This window comes from Adiantum capillus-veneris, chromosome 28, assembly GCF_014529385.1.
Source record: "Adiantum capillus-veneris isolate H3 chromosome 28, ASM1452938v2, whole genome shotgun sequence".
Taxonomy (NCBI): domain Eukaryota; kingdom Viridiplantae; phylum Streptophyta; class Polypodiopsida; order Polypodiales; family Pteridaceae; genus Adiantum; species Adiantum capillus-veneris.
Genome location: NC_140958.1, coordinates 87742744 through 87767618, shown reverse-complemented (window position 1 = coordinate 87767618; position 24875 = coordinate 87742744).

Genomic DNA, 24875 nt, shown 5'->3' with positions numbered 1-24875 from the left:
AGCTTGATCAACACAGGTTTACTTGATGATGCTGGCTACGTCACCACTTTTGGACAGAACATGTGGACGATATCCAAGGGTTCTATGACAATAGCACATGGAGTAAATTCTGGAGGACTTTACATGATTTATGTATCAAATGTCTCTAAAAATTTAATCAATGTAACCGAGTAGCTGAACGTTTCTTTGTGGCATAGCCGGTTAGGACATATGTCCAAGAAGGGAATGGAAATCTTGTCTCGTTCTGGTTATTTGCCTGGCTTTTCATTTAATGATTTTGAATTTGTGAACATTGTCTGTATGGTAAGCAAACACAACAGCCACATAATCATAGAAGTAGTAGAAGAGATACACAGTTGGCACTTGTTCATAGTGATTTGTGTGGACCTATGCCTAACCTATCTCTAGGGGGAGCTTCTTACTTTATGACATTTATAGATGATTACTTGAGGAAAGTATGGGTTTACTTTCTCAAGCACAAGGATGAAGCGTTTAGTGTTTTCAAAACGTTTGTGACACTTGTGGAGAATCAGAGTGGCAAGAAGCTTAAATGCTTACGCACTGACAATGGTGGAGAGTATGTTTCAAAGGCCTTTCAGGACTTTTGTGAGTCAAAAGGTATAAAACGTGAACTTACTGCTCCTTACAATCCTCCTCAAAATGGTGTTGCTGAGAGGATGAATAGGACCATACAAGAGAAGTTCAGAAGTATGTTGTCTAATGCACAGCTGCCAAATGGGTTTTGGGCTGAAGTTGTTCATCTTGTAAATAGATCTCCTAGCAAGGTTTTGCAGAAGGATTCATTGCCAGAGATGGTATGGTCAGGAAAAATGCCCTCATACAAGCATCTCAGAGTCTTTGGCTGTGAGGCATATACTCACGTTCTAAAAGAATTTAGGAACAAACTTGAGCCAAAGAGTAGAAAGTGCATATTTCTAGGCTATGGTAATTCTGGTGAGATGGGGTACAGACTTTGGGATCCCGAATCCAGAAAGGTTGTCCGCAGCAATGATGTTCACTTTAATGAATCCAAATATCATTCTAAACCAGAAAGGGTTGAGGAGATTAGAAGAGTTGTCTTCCAAGAAGATGGACCTGCACGTGCAAGACAAAATGCCAGGGCTCAAGAGGAGCAAGGACAGGATAGATTGGAACCATAGGTTGTGGCTGAGCCTGAGCCACCTATTGTGCGTAGATCTGGACATGTCACGCGACCTCCTGATAGGTTTGTTCCATCTATGAACTATGTCATGTTGACTGATTGCAATGAGCCTTCATGTTACAAGGAAGCAGTGCAAATGAAGGACTCCGGGAATTGGCAATTGGCCATGCAGTCAGAGATGACAGCTCTGCATAAAAACCAAACATGGAAGCTAGTTAAATTACCACGGGGGAAAAAGGCTCTACCTTGTAAATGGGTTTACAGGTATAAGATCACCGCTCATGATAGTCAGCCAAAGTACAAAGCAAGGCTTGTTGCCAAGGGCTTTAAGCAAGAACAAGGCATTGACTTTGATGAATTCTTCTCTCCGGTGGTCAAGATGACTACATTGAGATGCTTTCTTGCATTGGTTGCCATATTAGATTTGGTGTTGCACCAAATGGATGTCAAGACAGTGTTCTTGCATGGTGATTTAGATGTGGAAATTTACATGTAGCAACCAGAAGGGTTTGTTGAGAAAGGCAAGGAAGATTGCGTATGCCAGTTGTTAAAGAGTCTTTATGGCTTAAAACAATCACCGAGGGCATGGTACCATAAATTCCACAAGTTTATGCTTTCTCAAGGCTACAAACGTAGTGAGTTCGATCGCTGTCTATATACAAAGAAGGCTAAGGATGGTAGTTGGCTGATCCTTATTTTGTATGTGGATGACATGTTGATTGCTGGCAAGCACTTGGAAGAAATTTCAGCTTTGAAGTCAAAGATGGCAAAATCGTTTGACATGAAAGACATGGGTGAGGCAAGTCATATACTTGGTATGCGCATTGAGATAGACAGATCAAGGAAGTTGATTTGGTTATCTCAAACAGAGTATATAGACAAGGTTTTGCAACGTTTCAATATGGAGAAGGGAAAGGCATTGAGTGTTCCATTGCCACCATATGTGAAACTTAGCAAACAAGATTGTCCTGTGTCTGAGGAAGAACAGGCTGAAATGGATAAGATTCCATATGCGTCTGCACTGGGTAGTTTGATGTATGCAATGATTTCTACTGGCCCAGACATTGCATTTGCAGTGGGAGTAGTAAGTCGATACATGTCAAACCCAGGCAAGAAACATTCGGAGGCAGTGAAAGGAATATTGAGATACCTGAAAGCTACAAAGAGTATGCGTATATGCTATGGGAGTCAGTAGCTAAGTGTAAAGGGTTTTACAGACTCAGATTATGCAGGTGACTTAGACAACCGAAGGTCTACGTCAGGGTATGTCTTTACCTTGGCTGGTGGAGCAGTATCATGGCGTTCTAGATTACAAGATTGTGTTACTCGGTCTACTACAGAGGCTGAATATGTTGCAGCATCAGAGGCATGCAAAGAATCAATTTGGCTTAATCGACTAGTAACAGACTTGGGAATCAAAGAAGAGATGCCTGTGTTATATTGTGATAGTCAAAGTGCTATACAATTGGCTCGCAATCCAGTTTATCACTCAAAGACAAAGCATGTGGATGTGAAGTATCATTTCATCAGGGAAATGCTCGAGGATAAGCAACTTCAGCTTGTCAAAGTTCACACCACAGAAAATCTTGCTGATCTACTTACAAAAGGACTTCCCTCAGAGAGCTTTGTGCATTTTCGCAAGCAGTTAGGTGTAGGGTAGTACATCACTTCTCTACATCTCTTGTATATTAGCTTGTATAGTAGCTTCTCTCACACTTAAAGTACCACATTGGACTTTAAGTGGGAGGTTGTTGGGGTATAAAGCCCAATGTGGTCGCCCAGGTAAGTGGGCGGGCCGCCAGGTATGTACACATATTCTTTTGTAAAAACCTAATAAGAACTCACTATGCTCTACACATTACAGTAGAGCGAGTTCACCATATCGTCGTGCTCTTCTTCTCGCACTCTCTCTCGCGTCGCACTTCCACTCGTAATCCTTCATCTATTGCATGTCCTTTCTAGCCATTTTTATAACTGGTACCCCATCCCTGGTCTTGTAAACCTTGCTAGGATCAAACTCATGTGATCCCCAAGGTGTACATGGTATGCTAAGTGGTGTACTATAGACTAAAGAGAGATGGATGCCCTCTTGATGTTGTGGATGCATGGATAGCACCACAACTATAACAACCACTACCACCACTTGAACGATGAGATCAGCATTGTCTCAAAGAAGAATGAGAGAGCTCAGTCTCAGCTCGATCCGTCGGTGTAACTGGGATGCTCGTCGAAGGTGTGGCACCACTAGTCGGTGTGATTGGAATGCTGGTGTGAGGGGTCAAAGTAGTTTTATCTGGTTTGGAAGGACCAGCTCTCCAAAACTACTATGTATACACACACTGCTCTGGGGAAAATTGTGAGAAAAAAGTACACATCTGTTTAGGTGACATGCCAACTGTAGTAATTGGAAAACTGAAACTCAGAGAGTTTGGCTCCTTGCCATTTGCCATGGCTACAAAAACTAATTTGAAAACATACATACAATATGTTAGTTCACTTAACCATAAATAACCATCTTACGAAACACAAATCACTATTTTTTTTTACTACTGGATAATAATTAAAATCCATTAATAAAAAGTAGACATTACAAGAGAGTTCTTAACAAAAATCATTAGTCAATCTCTCATCTTCTATGAGAGTGATGCACCAAAGACATCTATCTATATCTAAACTTCTGGATCTTTGTCATCAAATTCCACAGCTCCATCCATCTCAGCATCTGATCACTCATCTTCAGGTTCAGGCATCTGCTCACCAAGAGCACCAACTTCAAGCTCTTCGTTCTCAACTTCCAATCCTTCATAGACTTGTCTACTCCGTGGAGCAACTTGGATAACAAAACAAATTAACAACTAATAGTGAGTGCACACTGCTAGGCTAGTATTAGAACATATAATAGTTAACACATAAATTTGAACAAACAGTTAACTAGCCCTAAGACGGACCACTGGCCAACCATAAGCGTCTTTGCATGGACAACCCTAATCAGCCAAACCAAAAGCATCTTCACAAGACCAATCCTAATTGGCCAAATCAAAAGCCACTAGCCCGAATCACCTAACATTCTCTAGCCATGCTCGATCGCCACACATCTCAGTCTAGAGGTGCATGGAGATCAGGACCACCGGGTTATACTTTTGTCTTGATCGGTCAATGCCTATACTCGTGGGTGAAAAATGAGTACACACACACATCTACATGATAATTCATGTAATTTGAGGAAAAACCTTTATAGTGTAACAATCTAGCCTAGAACTCCTACTGGCCAAACTAAGTCAAGATAATTTGTTGGTTTTCCCTTTATAGTTTCTACATTGACACAGTGAAAACTACCTCACATTCTCTAACCATGCCCGATCCCCGCACACCTCGACCTAGAGGTGCACGGAGATCAAGACCATCAGGTTATATTATCGTCTTTATTGATCAATGCCTATATTTGTGGATGTGACATAAGTACACACCCACGTCTATATGACAATGCATCTAGACGAAAAAAACCTAATACTCTACCACTCTATGTGGATTTACACGACCAACCCTAATCATCTTTATGCAACAGCTAGCCAATTTAGACCGGCCAACTCAAAAGTCGCTAACCCTAAGTGGCCAAACTCGGCCAACCTAATCGACTAAACATTGTAGACCAAAATGGTCGAACTCAAGATTTCCTAAATCGGTTTAGAGTGTCTTTATAGGATGAGCCCTAAGCGCCTTCATAAGGCCAACTCCGAGTGGGCAAAGCAAACACCATTGGAGAGGGGGAATGGGGGAACACGCCCGGCACAAACACAAGGGCCTCTCTATAGCTCAGGGTATCCACAACACCCCTATCCTCTTAGACAACACCTTCAAAAACACACTTTACACTAGCAGACCACCGCGTGCTCAATTTCCACTGTTCACACACTCCACAAATCGTCGCTCAATCTCACTCTTTCACACAAAACACCGTCAGTCTGAGGGGCACACACTTCCACATAGCTAGCACCGAGTGGAAACATCAAAGCAGGAGAAAGAGAAGGGGGGAAGGGGAAACAACAACAAGACGGGGAAACGGTGGCTTGATTGCACTTCAAAAGGCATGTACACAGGCTTGCACTGCCATCACCATGGCCATTTTCAAGAAAAAAGTACAAAGGGGTGGATCTATCAGAGAACTTCGCTCTGCAGACTTCAAATGGCACACAAGAAAAGGCCTTAATTTGATTAAAATTTGACCTTTATAGGGGAGGGCCTTCAATTTTTGGAAATTGCCCTCTCATTGGTCCATCTGGCACCCTGATTTGGTATCTCTTGGAAGGGGGGAACCGCCTTGCTTTTTTCTCTGTTGTCTCTTACTCTCTTTGAGCTTGGGGGGGGGGGGGCATTAGCGACATCGCTATTGCCCCCTATGCATTTTTTCATTTTTCCACCCTTGGGAAGGCCCACTTTGCATTGCTCCTTTGGCTCACCTTTGACCACCTCTGTCAACTCACACCTGCCTTCTCTCTTCCTATTTCTTTCTCCCTTCACTTTGGTCCCGGCCTCCTTCCTTGTCTTCATCTCTGCTCGGCCATCAAACTGCCCTTGTTTGAACACAAGGTGGGCCCCCTCTTTGCACTTTCCCTAGCTCGGACCTTGGCCCTTGCTTGGTCGGCCTTGGAATGGCCCTCTTGCCTCTGCTTTGTACAGAGACGGCCCTCCTAGAGCTTTCTCCCTCTCTCATTGCCATCTATCGGTAGGAACCCCTCCCCTAGGCAATAGCGATGTCGTTATTGGGGCCCCGCCTTTTGCCCTCAAAAAACTGGCCCTAGTGGACGCGGGCACAAGGCCTTACGACCCTGCCATGTCATCACGATGCTACAACCCCAACCGCCGTCGGCTACCGGCTATGCCAACACACCATCGGGCATGTCCGCCTCCATCAACCAAAACACCGCCGTTGCCATCCCTGCTGGGCAGCGCGCTGCCAGTGCAGCGCTCCACAGGAGCCCGCCATCACCAACCACCACGAGAGGGGTGCTCCCCCTTTGGATACCCACAATGGGCGCCTGCCACAACCCTTATAACCCCCCACTCCCTTTAAAACACTGCGCATATGGTGCTATTTGGACACCACGTGGCAGCTCATGAAGCCAATGAACCTTAATGCTTTGAAAATACTCCAAAAAAACCTTCATCAACTACTTTTTTTTGCCCACCTTCCCCCTGCCCCCATATCTTTCTTGATAGTCGGAACCTCAAGCCGCCAAGCTGTGCCGGATCTTCACCATGTCGCCCTCGGGTCGTGAAAACCTCATCGTATTCTGACTCCTCTGAGCTTGCTATCCAAGGCCATAAAAATAGAGAAAATTACCTGCAAACCCTCCACCGCCAAATGCCCCCAACTTCATCCTGTTGTACCGTGCCGACCAAGTATTCGATTGACATGTCGTTGATTTGTGCTATCTCCACATGCTGCATACTATCAACGAGAACCTTGGCGAGGTCAAAAAGATGCCACATGGTGCATTCTTCAATGCAGGCCAGTAGGCTCAAACCTAGCCCCCGGAAAAAAATTCAATTGAGTATAACTTGCTAACCAGAGCTCCGATTCGCAATCTGAGAAGATAGGCATGCTCCATAATTTGAGCTCTACACATGCATCTACTAACATCATCCTGGGCCACCTGTCCCTAGCTGCCCTGCCCGTTGGGGATCTGCTACATACTCTATCTTTGAACTGCAATATCTTGAGCACCGGGGCTGTGTTTGACAAGCCGTTTGGACCATCTTCAAGAGCACACTGACACTACATTATCGAGCACTAACCCGGCACTTCGGGTACCTTCATCTCTCACCCCATCTGGACCCATCCTTTAGCTTCCTTGGCCTAAACAATCGCTTTAAGCATACACTTCCACTATCCTTTGGCTAACCAGGACCTTCGTATCAGCCATAGCCTTCTGCATTGCACCTGGCTTCAACTTTTGCCTGGTATAAACCACTTTCTAGCTCGGACCAACTGTGGCTACATCATCATTGCCCACCCCCTCGTTGAACGTTTATGTTCAACCACACATGGGCTTATTGCACTAAAAAACTGCACACCAAAAACAAAATTTTCTATACATCGCAAAAACACGAATCTTACCAAGCACCGAGCAAAATTTACCTGAGCGAACACAAAAATCGAGTAAAATTGAGGTAAAGCGCACAGAGAGAGAGAGAGAGAGAGAGAGAGAGAGAGAGAGAGAGAGAGAGAGAGAGAGAGAGAGAGAGAGAGCATGCTCTATACAAAAACTACAATGAGATTAGGAAACCTTCATGAGTGTAGAAAACCATATTTTTATTGACACGCCTGTGATCTTAGGCTCCTTGTCAATCTTGTGATTCTTCCCTTTATATTTGGTTAGGGAAGCTATCATGAAATGTTTCCAACCATATGGATAAGTAAGGCATAGAATATATAACAACAACAGCAAGCAGATAAAATATTAGAATAGCAATACTCAATAACATTTCAACTAAATATACACAATTCACCCAATAATGATCGCAACCAAATGTACATTGGAATAAAATATTTAAGAATAAACGCATAATTTATCCTCAATTTTTAGCATAGCAATTTCAATATCTCCTTGAGGTCCAATCATGCCAATCTTATGGCTTAACCATGCTACCCACCTGGGCATTGCCTTTATTTGTCCCTCGCCGATGCGGGTAGGGTAGTGTCAAGGAAGACCTTGCAAGAGGATAATGATAGGAAGGATAGGCCTTTGATGATGGTACAATCAATTAAGGTATAGCAAGCTCCATGGCTCCTTATGAACCTAAATGACAATAGGGTACTAGGAAAACATGCATATATTATTTGTATTGAGCATGGCTATAGAAACTTTGATGATAGGTTTGCAGAATGATAAAAATTCAACTTTTTTGTACCTATTTCTTTTGGCAAAACAAAAAATAGTGAGTGAGACGCAATCATATGTTCTGATCACCAACCCATTGAAGTTAACTAGGGAATTTATCTCAAGTCCTACAAAAATCCCTAATCTTATTTTTATGCAACAAAACGTAAGAAATGACTGTTTTGATGAAAATGTACTGATCCATCAACTTTGGAGGCTTGGTGTGACCAAAAGATGAGAATTTTACAAGTTTCTTATTTTTTCCATGTGTAGTAGGCCTTGAACTATAACCTCATGAAAGGATTTTACAAAATGAGTGGATCTACTATGGTTTTGGAGGTTTTTTTCAAAACCCTGAAAGGACACTTTTATGTCCTATTAGGTTACCAACCTAGTGTTAAGCATCTTGCGTAGACGCGAAAGCATTTAGGAAGATGTTTTGATCATTAAGTGTTTTTTATCTCGACAGAAGCCCCTTAAATTGGCCACACAAAAAGTGCATACCAAGCATAGCAACAGAGTGGGGCAATGCACTATCCTATCCTGCGCAGACGTGCTACTCATTACGACCATGCCCAAAAATTGAAATGGAAATATTTTTTTTTTCCGAGCTCTGCAGAAAACATGTTTCGTTCTATTTACTCTCCCACGCCGACACACGATACCTAATGGGTTTATGTCCCATGTGAGCATGGTTTTCTTTGCAAGCTCTAACATTAGCGTGTTTTTGCTCCTTAAACCTCCCACGCTAAGGGAGTATTGACTAGGACAATGGCCAATTTGAGGAATAGTTTGCTTCATAAGATACATAGACAGGATGTTTTATGTATACAAGTGACATATATTTCATAAACATAGGAGAGAACTTCCCAGTTTAGGATCCCCTTTTTCTGCCCTTAATACTCCCGTGCTGACAGTATACTACCTTGGGCAATGTCCCATTTGAAGGGCAAGGTAGCTTCAACATCTACACACATTGGACGTTGGCTGCAGGATCTCCTTCTACGTCGATGTGGTAACACCTATGGCAATGTCCCATGAAGATATCGTTGCCATAAAGAAGCTAGGGCCTGTAGGATTATAAGAAAACAAAGAATTTCCAGCCAAATGGAAACCTTAGGCAAGGTTAAGGACAAGAACTTGGTTCCACTTCTACGTTATTGCTAATTTGGTGATGATAATCTTCTTGTGTTTGACTATATGGCTCATGGAAGGTTAGATGTATGGCTGAGGAATAGGATAGATGTTGTAGAGGTCTTGGATTGGGCCAAAACATTTGAAATTGCATCGATACAGCTCCGAGTCTTGCCCACGGGTTTATACACACACATCATCGACAGAGACATGAGGACAAAGAAACGTTCTCCTGGACACTGACTTTGAACCAAAGGTAAAGATCGAGATTATTGCACGTTATGCTGCGAAGGCTTGGCTTGGAAGCACGCCAGTTGGGACACGGAAGCTGAAGCTAGCCTAGCTTGCCCCACATGATGCAGTGAGATCCTCTGTTCAGTTTGAGCGACTGAAATTTCAGATTAATGTTTGCTGCAAAAACTCCTTCCGCGCCAACGCGGTACCACCTGGGGCAATGTCCCATCTGTATATTATTATTTTGCTCTCTCTTAAAAAACCCTTGCTCATTTTTTGCATCTACTCCTTCCGCACCGACGTGGGGCTGGTTAAAGCCACAACATAGCGTTGTACCCCAGCCGCTTTGAGTGGTCTCGGCCCTTGTTTGAAACTCTCCCGCGCCAACGTGGGATGCTTTCAGGCCGAGGGTGTGGGTAATGTTAAACTTTATGCTCAGCGTGATAGAGAACGTGTCATGCCAGCCAGGGAATGCTCACAAACGTGGCGAATGGCGAGCCCAACCGCTGTACCTTAGCCATTGTACATCGCACCATGTACCCGCCTCAAGGCTCCTGTGCAGTGTGATCTATCTTGGTCGTCATGTCGTGAAAATCTGCGACTCTCACAGCCTGGACATGGTAGTCCTCAGGTATGTACATTATTGACAGGTAGTACGTACATAAGCCCAATTGTTGGACCTTTGCGGCCCAGTGTTCGGGAAAAATGTGGCTCAACTTAATATCGTGCCGTTTTCAATTTCAAACTAGAGTGCTTCGTCAGCCTGCATAATCGGAAGTGGTGAGCATCGATGGTGATTTGTCGACCGAGTGTATTCCAAGTGATGTAATGTGGATGCCATGGGGTAGGTGGCTGAACTGGCCATGGAATGTACTCACTCCATTTATGCATGTAGTGTCTAAGGACCCGCTCTTGCAAATGTGGGTAAAGACAATATTGCAACATGTACATTGTGACCCGCTGTATATTCATATGTGCACCCCATAGCAGAAGCAGTGTAGGGTGGTACGGTACGACACTTCTGTCTTCATGTCGCGGCCTGAAGTATTGCCATCTGTGATTTTGTTTGTTGAAGACTGGGTTTGGATTTGGCTCCGCATGAAATGGAAACCCGTGTTTACATACTCCATCTCTTTGACCCTGGTAACAACTTGTACGGCACTTGTGAAGTTGTTTCTTGAGTACGAGTTGTCGAAGGCGGCTTACTTCTGGCTAAACCACAGTGCTAGTTTTTGGCGGGATGTATGTAGTTATCTCAGCAGATAGTTGCTCTTTGTCTTCTTCATGCATCCACAGTATGACATGAGCATGCAGTGATCCTCTATTTTGGACCTCATATCTAACCAAGTGGTGTTGCACACGGCCCAACACACCTTTCGCAAGTATATATTTGGACATAAGCATTTGGAACTTAGTGTGGAAGGTGAGGGCGCATTCAACTGGGCAGTCTGTCCAAGTGAAGGAGGCGTTCAAATGACGGGCAATTAGCTCGATCGTGTCAATCTCAGGCCATCTTGTGTCTGTGACCTCATCCTCAGTGAAAGTCAAGAAGAAATCATGCATTCCCCATTCGTCCACCATTACTATCAAGTCCTTTAGGTTCTTGCGGTGCCACGAGCAGGAGCCTGGCATGCTGGAAGGGGTGCTGTACCGAAGCACCTGTCTCACAGTATCCTGGTCAATTGTTGTACGATTGGCCTTCTTGTAGTTGTCAATGTCCCTTTGCAACAAGCTCGTGTGTGTATTGTTAGCCAACAGAAGTGCCTGCTTTAGTTGGTACATTATGAGCAAGTATGGCTTGTACAGGGTGTAAACGGAGAACAGAGTCGATGCACGTATCTTTACATATATACTGAAGTTGATTTTACCATCATACTGGCCTTTCCCAAAAGGGAACAGGAATGGAAATGCTGATGTCTCTATTGTGATGTCGTTCACGGAGCTTGATGCGGCAGGCATGTCGTTGGGCTTGAAAGTAACTGTTCTCTCTAGCAATTGTTGACGGCCACGGAGCTGCAGAGAAGCAAATTTGTAAGTATCGCTAGCAGTGAATGCTCTTCTCCTGGCTGGTTCAACAATGTTTTCAATGATACCAAACATCAAACTCGTGTCTAGTTGCGCCATCAGTGCAAAAGGTGCGTTGTCTTGTTGTTGTTGAATGATCTTGCTCACACTATCTTGACTGAGTATGCAGAGGCCAAGCTTCTTATTCGGCCGTTCAGCCATCGACATGTACTTCTGTCGTACGAAGTTGTTCTCAAGATTAAATGCAAGTATGTCTGCCACTTGTGATGTAGCTAGATCTTGCTATGTGAAGGTTGTTCTATGCTCTTTACTCCATGATAGCAGAGGGTTATCTAATATTCAACGTCTGTCTAGTGTACCTCGTGCAATTGTTGTCATTGTTGAGATGGCATTGACAGATATGTCGATGATGCTCAGTAGCTGTATGTGAAGCTGATTCCGGTCAATATTCTTCTTCAATATTCTTCTGACGTAGTCTAGAAGTAAGGGCACACAATATCTGCGACGTGCGCTTGAGTTCTCACAAGCAGAGCACTGCACCCATTGCGTTCCTATTTGTGTAGCCTCTAAGCTGGATACCAATAGACTGCTAACAAACATTGCAATCGATGTCTCGTCTGGAGCTCGAGTACAATGAAAAGAGGCACTTCTTTGGATGAAAAATACACCACAAACAAAGCATATTCTTAAGGGTATGAATGTCGTTGCTATGTCTGAACTCCATTGGTGTACTAAATTGACGATATCAATCCATGATTGTGAGCATGGTAGAAATCTAGCCTTCTTCTTGATTGAAGTGTGATGTCTCGCTTTTGATCTGTTGAGGTGTATCCTATGCTTTCGGTGATGGTCCATTGAAGGCTTAATTCGGACTCAATATTAATGGTTCAATGCAATGAGAACCTTGTGATATTTACTTACTAGTCATGGCTAAGCAACGAGCAGTTCAAGCGTTTGAAACAACTATGTACTTGGTGCTGGATTGTGCTATTGTGGGGTTTCGAACTGAGAAGAGGCAAGCGATAGCTGATTTCTTGAATGTCCCTTGCAAAGAATAAGTACGAAGAGTTAGAAAAGTGATTGCACAATGCTGAAGGTTCTAAGAGTAATCTCATTGTTTGTATGTGTTCTTTATCTCTTATGTTATAGAAAAAAAAAGAAAATGTGCTGGTGTCCCTGCACGGAGGAGTTTGCACAGTCCTCCCCAATTTTTATAATACAGGGAACATGCCATTCCCACGACAGCATGCAATTTTCAGTGTGTTCCTTTTTACTGTGTCCTCAGTGTTCAAGATTAAAATGTGGCACTTCTTACTCACCGCACATTGAAATATGTCGTTGTTGCAAATGTAGAGGAGTTGTGTCCAAGTTTCTCTTGATCTGTTTGCAGTGAAACATGGTAGAGTTAGGCCATAAGTAGTTGCACCTGCAGAAACGAGCTGAGTAAGGTAGTTGAAGGTGGACATACACACATAGCTGCTATGATTGCTACGCCGAGAAGGAGCAGAGGCTTTACTGCAGATGAAGGTCAATTCGAATATGCCGACGAGGCAAACAGTGACATTGTCGAGCTTCTACTGTTGGAATGAATAGGGAGGATCTTGGCCTACAGAATCTATGGTATTGAAGAATGCTCTCGCTATGTCGACGAGGTAGGCTTTTTTTCTACGAGCGAGAAGGCCTAGTTATTATCGTGAACACTACTGCCATTTGTTCCAGTGAGACCCCTTTATCGTCAACATGCACACCCCCTGCTCGTGCAGAATAACTCTCCCCTCCTAGACGTTGCACAAGGTAGACATGGTCTGAAAACATCAAATAAGTTATCCAAGCAAGATGCACTAGCAAGCAATGAAGATCTACAGGACAATTGGCAGCATTGTGAAACAAGTAATCACCAAGCAAACAATCAGAGCTGATAAGAGGGAATTGCTAGTAGTGTTGTGCGCAATGAATAGCCCTGGTCCGCTAATGCCATATGCGTACTCGATGGCCCTCGAGGTCCTCCAACTACTCCTACCGACAACATGCAGTAGATTGTATTTCATCAACGCTAGTACCATATCGTACAGCATCGCCAGAAACTTTGGAGCATGAACCAAAAACTTTGCAATTTTCTTCATGTTTCTGTCTAAGTTGCGAAGAATTGTATTGGTCAATTTCTTTGTATCGTTTGTGTGCACATGCTTGATACAAACGTTTGTGTGCCAATGCTTGATGAGGTGAATGATTGTGTTGTTTTGTGGGTGAATATACTGGGTGTAAAACTTGCACATTCTCTATGGGGAAATCTGGGCTTTTCCTTGGTTCTTGTAGGTATATACAGATAATACATTCACACTATTAATCAATCACATTGAGCTTTGAACTTCGATTAACCGCAAAGTGTGTTCTCTATGCTGTGAACAAATCTTGGAAATGGGAAAATTTTGGGGGTTTCAACTTGTTTGTCAAAACCATTTGTTTTGTTTTGAGGCTTGAAGATTTCAGGGCTAAGAGGGGGGGGGTTTTGTAATTACATTTAGAAGACTTGTGGTATCAGTCAGACTTGGTCTCATGAAGCTCTAGTTGTCATCTCTTAACTTTAGTGATCAGTATCCGGGAGGTCAAATGTATAAGCTGTCTTAATACATTTCCCATTTTCATTGTTTACAAATTTAAGATTGAGATCAACAGTGTGTTTCAAGAGGTATCATACATGCTAGTGAAGGCATCAATGGAAGCATTTGTGGGACTCGAAATGCAGTTGAAAAGGTTTTGAAGCACATAGAGTTCGATGAATGATTGATGAAGTTGAGGCAGACTGAGTCGCCTGCTACCAATGAAGAAGAGGAGCTTCATCATGGTCATATCGAAAAGTCTCCCTTAGGAGCTAGTGACGATGCTCCTTTTCGTTGGGGTCATGTCAGGGATAAGATTAAAAATGAGGTGTGTACACCACCTCTGTGGAGTCTCTTGCTCTTTTGAAAATTCCAGACTCTTTGTTGTTTAACACAAGGTCTATAGGCTATTTTGGCAAGAAGAGTATGCAAAGGCATATTATGCTGCTTTGATGCAAAGGCAACTGTTGCTCTTTGGGCAACAGTGACGCCATGGCAGGAGCACTGCCACGTTCAGCTGCTTGGCTGGAAACTTTGAAGTTTTTGAATGTTACCTATGACAGCAGACTTGTTTAATCAAGCAAAGGTCAGTGGAGAGAGAGAGAGAGAGAGAGAGAGAGATCCTGATGGTCACTGGTCTTCGTCTTGCCGAGAGTTGCCGTGAGTTGGGAGAGGAGAAGGCAATAGGCTCCTGATGTCAACCTACCGGCAGTTTCCGTGAGTTGGGAGACGAGAAGGCAATAGGCTCCTGCTGTTTTTATTGTTAATTTGACGGCGTAGCTTTTTACAGTACGTCGGCGTTGTTTTTTTTAGAGCTTTAGAGCGAGATGAGGTGCAGCCACGTGGGCTGCTGAGGGGCCAAGGAGCGAAAAATTGCCACTTCGCTAACGAAGTAAAAATGCCGGTTGAGAGCAAAAAAAAAGGAGAAATTCCGTCCCCAAATAGAGAAAAATAGTGTAAAAACCTGGAAAATAAATCTAATTTTCTAAAATTTCCTAGCTCTTAGCAAATTCAAGAAAAAGAATTTTGTATGTCTGGAAAGATGACCATACCTACACACACACACACACACACACACACACACACACACACCGCACACACACTCTCTCTACCCCTAACCCATTTCCCCCCCCCCCCCCCCCTCCGCCTCGCGCAGTAGAAAGCAGGCCGCCGGCCATCCGCCATCAACAAAAAACAAAAAACAAAAAAACTATATATATTATATATATATATATATATATATATTATATATATATATATATATATATATATATATATATATATAAAGCCCCCCTTCCCACGCATGTTTTTCGCGCACACACATACATATACATACACACACACCCGCCCTCATGCACGAATACATACACACACACGCATATATGCACTGCAACACAAATACAAAGGAGGAAAAACGACTGCGACATCGACGAATAAAGAAGAAGGATCCAAAGCACGCGCCGCCAACAACAAAAAGAGAAAATGCGCCGAAGGCATGCCTCGGCGGACTCCGAAAAGAAGTACGCTCGACATCGACGCACCGGCAACACGCAACCACGATGCCATCCCAGTAGTTTATAGGTTATTTTCATCATTACCTTCAATTTTCATCTGAGCCATTGTAAATTTCCATTTTTGTAAATATCCTCTCTCTAGGTGATGGTCACAAAGGCCCACCTAGAGATTCCCATCTTTTAATAAACTCCCAAAACAAAGCAAGGGTCAACCACACCGGGCCCACCACTTGCTTTGTCTCCCTGATTAAGCTTACCCTAACCACACTGGGATTACCATAATCCAAGCAACCAACACCTATAAATTGGCACTGAGAGGTCACTATCGGGCGGGGGGGGGGGGCAATTCATGAGGAGCCAAGCATTTGGTAGAGTGTAGTGGGAAGGATTGACACTATCACCATCACGGGGAGGGAGCTTGTGTGCTGGGTTTGCCTTGGGAATTGCACCATGCGAAGGGAACCACATCCATCTCTCGACTCCAATGGTCGATGCACACACGTATGTACGCTCTTGGTAGTAAGTATTCACAATCATTGAGTCGTCTTAGAGAACGCACCAAGTAGGTTGCACCACCTCCTCTCCCTACCTCTCTACCACCACGGCATGCCACTTTGTAAATATTGTAGAAATAATTCACTCTCACACCCCCGAGGGTTTTCATCATTTGCAAATCTCTCTCTCTCTCTCTCTCTCTCTCTCTCTGTGTGTGTGTGTGTGTGTGTGTGTGTGTGTGTGTGTGTGTATAAGTTTGTGGTGTTCATATCATCTTATTTTGCGTCCTAGCCGCTCAAAGCTAGGTGGTGCCCCATGTTCACTTTACCGTGGCAGGCTCGAGGCACACCATTTGGCCCTTGGCGTTTTAGAGGCTGTCGGGGTTCGGGGTCCGCTTTGCATCCGTCATTTGGTGCCCCCACTGAGGAGGGATTTTCTAAGACCGTTCAGTTTACAATGTTGAAAGTAACGCCCACTATCAATCATGGACGAGTGGCTGAAGGAATTTTCTAACTGGAGGATGGAAGAAGAGGAGACGAAGGAGGCAGTAGCCGCCTTCATTGAGGTGCTACTGCGAGGTTGCAGTGTCATCAGCATTCAAGAGGTAAATTCTCCATCTCGTGTCTCTCGTTCTAACTATAAATCGAAAGCATCAGGTGGGAGATTGGTGAAGTGCCATCATTGTTGTCAACCAAGGCACACTATCAATGGTGCCAGCAACGAAGGCAGCGAAAGGGCTGAAGTCATCTAGATCGACATTCATCGCGAAGAAATCATTCACATCAAGGAAGGGAAGCAAACGGTGAGACCTCTTTCCCTAAAGAAGCTGGAGTCAAAGATATAACTCCAAAGTGGCCTAAAAGGGCTACTCGAGCCAAAGGCAAGGAGAAGATAAGCCAGTCTAGAAACACATGACCCTGAAGGGAGAAGCATCTGGCCAAGCAAGTGCTTCAAGCTCAGAAAGCCGGGTTGTACCTACTTTGTCAAAGAAGAAGTGATACGAAGCTGAGCGGCGGAAGGTCGCCTACCGATTTGCACGACGCATGCGAGTGCTACCAATCGACTTCGACAATCCAGAAGAAGAAGTGGTAAGAAGATTCTTATGTCCTGGAGAAGAGTGGTTCGGCTAGTGCTCTCGCTGTTTTGGGAAGCGGCTGGAGGACCTTCCTCCTCTCCCTGTACAACTTATCCTGAAGAAGCTCTCTACCACGGGAGAAACCCGGTGGGCTGGAGATGAGCTGCAACTGAATGGAGTAGAATCCATGCAACAAGCCGATTACGGAAATTACCTGCAATTGCTATTAGCCAAAAGTCTGGGAGTGGTCAGACGCGTCGCCATCACCCCATACATGCTGAGCAACGAAGGAAAGGTAGAGACCATGAAAGTCGACGACCTCTTGTGGATGTTCCGACTCATCAACACTTGCACGGTAAGAGTATAAGTAAGTATTCTACCCTCTGTGCATGATGGAAAACGGGCCGACCGCATTCCCGTTCAGATTCCTGCAGCATATGCATGTGAATATCTATGTAGATAGGAAACTCTTCTACCGATAGAAGATCATATACCTATTCGGTGCGGCGGTACTAGGAGAAATCCTCAATTCCCTGAACCCTATCATTCTCCCCATATTAGATTACCATCATTCCTTTAATGTCTCTATTTTTATCCTATTTTAACCTATCCATCCACCCCTGTAAAAAGCCGTTATGAGCCACTACTGTTGATGTAAAAGAAAAGAAAAAAGAAAAGAAAAAGGTTTGTAATTTCCTTAGTCACCACCATGGCAAGTGTTTCTTTCCCCACGTTTAGTGGAAAGAAGGGAGAGGATCTCACCACCGACTTTTTGGATGATTTCGACATTGCTTCTGTCGTCTCCAACAAAGATGACGACATTTCACGACTTAGAATTTTTCCTTTACTGATGAAAGTAGAGGCCAAGTCCTAGTATAATGCATTGCCCAAGGCTACCAAGAATGCATGGGATGTGTTAAGGGCTGCTTTTGTAAAGAGGTTTGGTGGAGGCACAACCTCGAAGAATCTATGGCAGCTACTTACAGAATTAAAGCAGGGAGGCCTACTGGAGTATGCCACCTATGAGTCAAAGTTTGTGGACTTATGGGAGAGATGGATTGCCACACTGGAGGAAGGCGAAGGAGCGCCTAATTTCCTAATTAAAGAAGGATTGTTTCATTGTTGTTCTATGGTCACCGCTTAGAGAGAAGGTGAAGGGAAGGTTTCCTGCAACATATGAGTTGGCAGTCGAAGTAGCCTACCTTAAAGATAAGAAGCTGCGAATGCAAGCAAGAGTAAACGAGTCAGAGAAAACAAGCTCGACCCGACCAACCCCAATGGCTGCAACAGCCAATCATAGAGTCCAACCACAGGAGGCATCAGAAGAACAGCAAGACCTGCTGAGTCGCATCACCACCCAGCTAGAGAGTTTATCTGTGCATCTGGTGCAGCAAGGGCATGCATCTGGAAGAAACCCAGAACAAGGAAGGGGACAACGAAGGCAGAACCCAGAGTACCACTGTTACAACTGCGGGGAAGATGGCCATGGAATGTACTACTACCCACACCCGAGGAGGCAGAATTTCAATAGAGGGGGGAGACAGAATCAAATCTCTCCGCCAAGAGCAAGACCACCACCACCACGGCAGCCAGGACCAATCCTACCGGTCCAAATCCTTCGACCACCTGTACAACATCAACCACCACCCCAACCTCTCATTCCGCAATTACCCCCACCACTTGTTGTGAACCAAGCGGTGAGTGTTATTAGCTTCGAGGCTAAAGGGAAGGCGAAGGTAGAAGAATCATCTCGAGAGAAGCACAAAGGAAAATCGAAGGTAGAAGAGGTGGATGCCATGGGAGTGAAGCGTGCGAGGCACGAGGAGGCATCTCAAAGAGAGGAGAAGATGAAAGGGAAGGACGAGTCTAGCAAGCAAGCAGCTAAACCGTGGTGGAAGATAGACATCGTGGACTTCTCACTAGGTGAGTATGAAAAACCCTATGACTTAGTTCAGGATGTGTTAATGCAGGGGCCGAAGATAACTTGGCCCCAATTACTCCACCTTGTTGAGATGTCGAGCTCTACACCTTGAGCTGGCATCCACTACGGGTCTTGGCCGCTTACGGCATTTACTCACTGGCGCGTTAGGTGACCGACACGGAGGATCTCTGCCAGTGATTCTACAGCTGGACTACACTTATAGTGCCAGCCTAGTACGCTTCTAGCGAGTTCACACTTAGTGACCGCATGTACATATGTGCTACTTTTCAGCTTTAGCACTTAGTCATTTTGTACTCTCTTTTCTGTGAAGAAGAAGAAGAAGCTTTCCATCTCTGTGTGCTTTGTGCTTGTCTTGTGTAGCTCTCTTGCATCCTCATTCTTTACATGGTATCAGAGCCTGGTGCAGGCAAGAGAGGCTAAGAGAGCAAGAGCATCACAATCCCTTCGTTCGCAATCCACGACCAGATCTCCAAACAGGTCTCCAAAGTGCAGTATACAGAGATTTACTGTACAAGTACAGTGGTTGTATGTACGCTTGATTGTGGACACTCGTTGAGTGTAGAAAGCGTTATAGGAACCACGATAGCAGGTTCAGCAGATTTGCAGGTTTTTGCAGATTGCAGCTATTTTGTCTTAGTGCTTCAAGATGTCTGACGGTTTCAGTCAGATTGTTACTGAGAAGCTTGAGAAAAATAACTACCCTGCATGGAAGTTCAGAATAACAAATTTCCTAAAAGGAAAAGGTTATTGGGACTATGTAGAAGGAGACAATGAAAAGGAACCAGAGATTCCCGAGGCAAATGCTACAGCAGAACAAAGGAAAGCCTTGAGGGACTGGCAACAAGGCCAGAGCAAAGTGATGTATTGGCTTTCTATGAGCATCACAGATGGCATGATGGGCTATCTACAGGATGCTGAAACCCCCGCCATTGCATGGAAAAACTTAGGCAGAGTGTTCGAGGTGAACACCAAGGCCAGGAAGCTTCAACTAAAGTCGGAGCTAAATCAGGTTAAGAGGAACAACCTCTCCATCAATGATTATGCTTTGAAGATCAAGAGCATCATTGAGGCTCTTGGATCTATTAAAGTTTCAGTGGAAGACGATGACATTGTCCGTGCATGCTTGGATGGTCTAGGAGATGAGTATGTACATTTTAGGTCTTCCATGAATACAAGAGACGACATCCCCGTGTTCCAAGATTTGATTTCTATGCTTATTCTTGAGGAGAAGAACCTTGACACATCTTCTTCTCATGGCAGAAATAATTCTGAACAGGCCTTCTATTCTAACTCCAACAGAGGTAGAGGTAGAGGTCGTGGTCGAGGCCCAAGGGGTTGCAGGGGCCAATTTCTGGAAGGTCAATCAAATCAAAACAATACAGGTGGCAGGGGAAACCAGTCTCAAGGCAGGGGGAGTCAAAGAGGTCGTGGTGCAGGATCAAGCAGGCAGCAACATACTCCAGATAGTAGAGAATGTTGGACTTGTGGTGAAAGAGGTCACATGTCACGTGACTGTCCAAAGGGAAAAGCAAGTAGAAAGAGAGAATAGGGCAACTATGCATCTACTAGCAGAGATGCAGATGACAGCAAAAATGAGCGCATGTTTGTTATGCAACATGTAATGAATACAATGACTGCAGAGAATTCCACCCAAGATGATGTTTGGTATGTGGATTCAGGTGCCTCTAATCACATGACGACTCGTGGAGAGTGGTTTAGAGATATGCGCAAACCAGATGTGTCAGGCTATGTGCAGACAGGAGATGACACAGCTCACCCCATTGCTCATGTAGGGGACATACCTCTAAATACGAAGAGTGGGAAATCAAAGTACTTAGCAGATATACTTCATGTCCCAAACATTACAAAGAATCTTGTTTCTGTTGGACAAATGGTTGAGCAGGGTTTGCAGGTTCGCTTCAATCCAAATGGCTGTTATGTAGAAGATTTCCAGAATGGCTGTAAGCTGATCACAGAGGGCAAATGTGTGGGCAGAATGTTTACGCTAAATGTAGACATGCCTGAGGTAAAAGCTGCATTATTTGCACAGGGCACAGGTGTTGTGGCTGATGTTGACATTTGGCACAAACGCATTGGCCATGTCAATGAGCAGAGATTGCGCAGCATGCAATCAAAACAGATTGTAAAAGGTTTGCCCAAATTCAAGGTGGATGGTATGCATAAAGTGTGTGCAGCATGCCAGTTTGGAAAACAGTCAAAGGGCTCATTTCCACATGAGCGCAATGTATGTAAAAAGCCACTTGAGGTGGTGCACACAGATGTTTGGGGTCCAACCGATATTGCAAGTATACATGGTTGCAGGTATTATGTCTCTTTCATTGATGACCATACAAGGAAAGTATGGGTCTACTTCATGCGTAACAAAAGTGAAGTGTTTGGTCACTTTCAAGACTTCAAAGTCATGATTGAGAAGGAGAAAGATATGCAAATCAAGACATTGAGGTCAGATGGAGGGGGAGAGTACTTCTCCAATGATTTTTCAGATTTTCTGCGAATGCATGGTATACACAGGCAATTTACATGCAGATATACTCCACAGCAGAATGGGGTCGCAGAAAGGAAAAACAGGCACATTGCAGAGGTTGCACGTGCATTGATGAATGAGAAGAACATGCCTCATCATTTCTGGGCTGAAGCTGTAAATACAGTTGTGTACATTATGAACAGGACACCTACAGCTGCGGTGCATGATGTAACACCTGAGGAAAAGTTTACAGGTACAAAGCCTGATTTGGCACACTTGAAAGTGTTTGGCTGCATAGCTTACGTGCATGTACCAGATGAGTTGTGTAGGAAATTGGATCCTAAAGCAGAGAAATGTATTCTTGTGGGATATTCCCTTGAACAAAAGGGGTACAGGTGCTACAATCCTACTACACGAGAATTACGAGTGAGCAGAGATGTAGTCTTTGATGAGATGAGCAGCTGGTACAGTAATGCACATGGCACTATTGGGGCTGATGTAAAAGATGATGTGGTTGTACAAAATGTGAGGCCACAGTCACAGGTTTTGAGTGGACCACAAGAGTCCTCTTCTCGTGGCTCTGTTGAGAAACCATGGAATGGTAGACTACGTACGCAGGTTACTCCACCAACAGGTACAGGGAATGTATCACGAAAAGGAAAGGAAAAGGTTGATGAACCTCCCTTTGTGGTTGATGCATCATCAGGTTTTTCACATGTAGACATGGATTCAGATGGTTCTGAACAAAGTCTTGATGAGGAATTTGGAATTCCGGCTGTCAGGACACCTGGTGTAAGGAAAGTACAAGAAGATGCTAGAGGGCAAAGGAGTGACCCAGGACCGCGCAGATCTAATAGAGTCAGAAATCCAATTCAGAAATTGACTTATGATGGGTATCTAGCGCATCACCGAGCCTACATGGCTAAGGTGATACAGGATGTGGAGCCCACATGTTTTGAGGATGCAGTTGGAAATGTGCATTGGGATGATGCAATGAATGAAGAGATGGCTGCATTGGAAGCAAATGACACATGGGATTTGGTGCCATTGCCAAGTGGCAAGAAAGCTATTGGCTGTAAATGGGTGTATAAAACCAAGCATAAGGCTGATGGTAACATTAAGCGTCACAAGGCAAGGCTGGTCGCAAAGGGTTATGCACAGACGTATGGCATAGACTATGAGGAGACCTTTGCTCCAGTGGCAAAGATGACGACAGTGAGAGCTGTCATAGCAGTGGCTGCATCTAGAGGATGGATTATGCATCAAATGGATGTAAAGAATGCCTTCTTGAATGGTGAGTTGCAAGAGGAAGTGTATATGGATCAGCCACCTGGTTATGTCGATCCAGGTTACCCAGATTATGTATGCAGACTTCTCAAAGCTTTGTATGGTTTGAAGCAGGGCTCTAGAGCATGGTATGACAGGATTGCCAAGTATCTTGTCAGTATTGGTTTTAGGAGAGCTCATGCTGATCATTCACTCTATGTACGTGAGAGTGATGTGGGGATTGTGGTCATTACCATATATGTAGATGACCTTATTATTGTTGGTGACAATGCTATGGAGATTGACCATGTGAAGGGTCTTCTCAAACAGGAGTTTGAAATGAAAGATTTAGGCGAGTTGCGCTACTTTCTTGGCATTGAAGTGATCAGGACTCCAGAGGGTGTATGGCTATCACAGAGACAGTATGCTTTGGACATGTTGTCAAAGTATGGTATGGCTGATTGTAAGCCAATTTCTATTCCCTTGGATGTGAATGCAAAGCTGAGTGCAGAGAAGGGTGATGTTGTTGAGGATGTCAACATGTACAGGAAGATTGTGGGTAGTCTAATCTACTTGACTATCACGAGGCCAGACTTGAGCTACACAGTAGGCTTGGAGAGTGAGTTCATGCAACTTCCGAGGAAGCCACATTTGGATGGAGTACGATGCACACTTAGGTATGTGCAAGGTACTCTTGACTACGCATTGTTCTATGCAGCAGATGCACCATTAGCATTGTATGGGTATACAGATGCAGATTGGGCAGGTAGCATTGTTGATAGGAGATCTACGAGTGGCTTCATGTTCTCTTTTGGGAGTGTTGCTGTTACTTGGAGCAGCAAAAAGCGGCCTACGATTGCTTTATCGAGCACAGAGGCCGAGTAGAGAGGTGCAGCAGTTGCGGCGTGCGAGGTAGCTTGGCTACGCACATTACTTGAGGACTTGGGAGTGCAGGTGGACCAGCAGATTTTCATCCATTGTGACAACCTCAGCAGCATGCAGTTGGCTAGGAACCCAGTGTTCCATGCCAGGACCAAACACATAGAGGTCCATTACCACTACGTTCGAGAGCGAGTGTTGGTGGGCGACATCGACTTGGTCTACGTCAGCACAGAGGAGCAGATAGCGGATATCTTTACCAAGGCCCTCGGAGCTGAGAAGCTTCGACGTTTCCGGACTATGCTTGGACTCTGCGACATGCAGAGCTCGAAGGGGAGTGTTGAGATGTCGAGCTCTACACCTTGAGTTGGCATCCACTACGGGTTTTGGCCGCTTACGGCATTTACTCACTGGCGCGTTAGGTGACCGACACGGAGGATCTCTGCCAGTGGTTCTACAGCTGGACTACACTTATAGTGCCAGTCTAGTACGCTTCTAGCGAGTTCACACTTAGTGACCGCATGTACATATGTGCTACTTTTCAGCTTTAGCACTTAGTCATTTTGTACTCTCTTTTCTGTGAAGAAGAAGAAGAAGCTTTCCATCTCTGTGTGCTTTGTGCTTGTCTTGTGTAGCTCTCTTGCATCCTCATTCTTTACACACCTTGCGCCCATAATGAGGAGGCAATGGAAGAAAATGGTAAGTACCAGGAAATCAAGACCCAGGATAGCTGCGGCTATCTCTGGGAGGGATCTCGACGACATCCTGCCAACCATGGACACTCACATCAAGGGGCAACGGATTTCAAACATTTACATAGATGGTGGCGCGCAAACATGCGTCATGAGTGAAAAGATGATGCACCATCTAGGTGTAGAGGTAAGTAGGCCGGCACCCTGCCGAGCCAAGATGGCAAACAATGTAAGAGTGAAATGTGTAGGCATTGTAAATGCGGTCAAAGTAAAAGCATTCAATATAAAAGTGGAGGTAGACATCTTCGTCATGCCACACAAAGGGGAGGGCTACCCCATCATTCTTGGAAGGCCTTGGCTTATGGCTATGGAAGCTAAACAAGACTAGAGCACCGGGATGATCCAGATGAAGGATACTAAAGGGAAGTCCATATTCTACGACATGAGGATTGGAAAGTAGTGCAACATGATCTTGGAGGCTTCAGAAGACG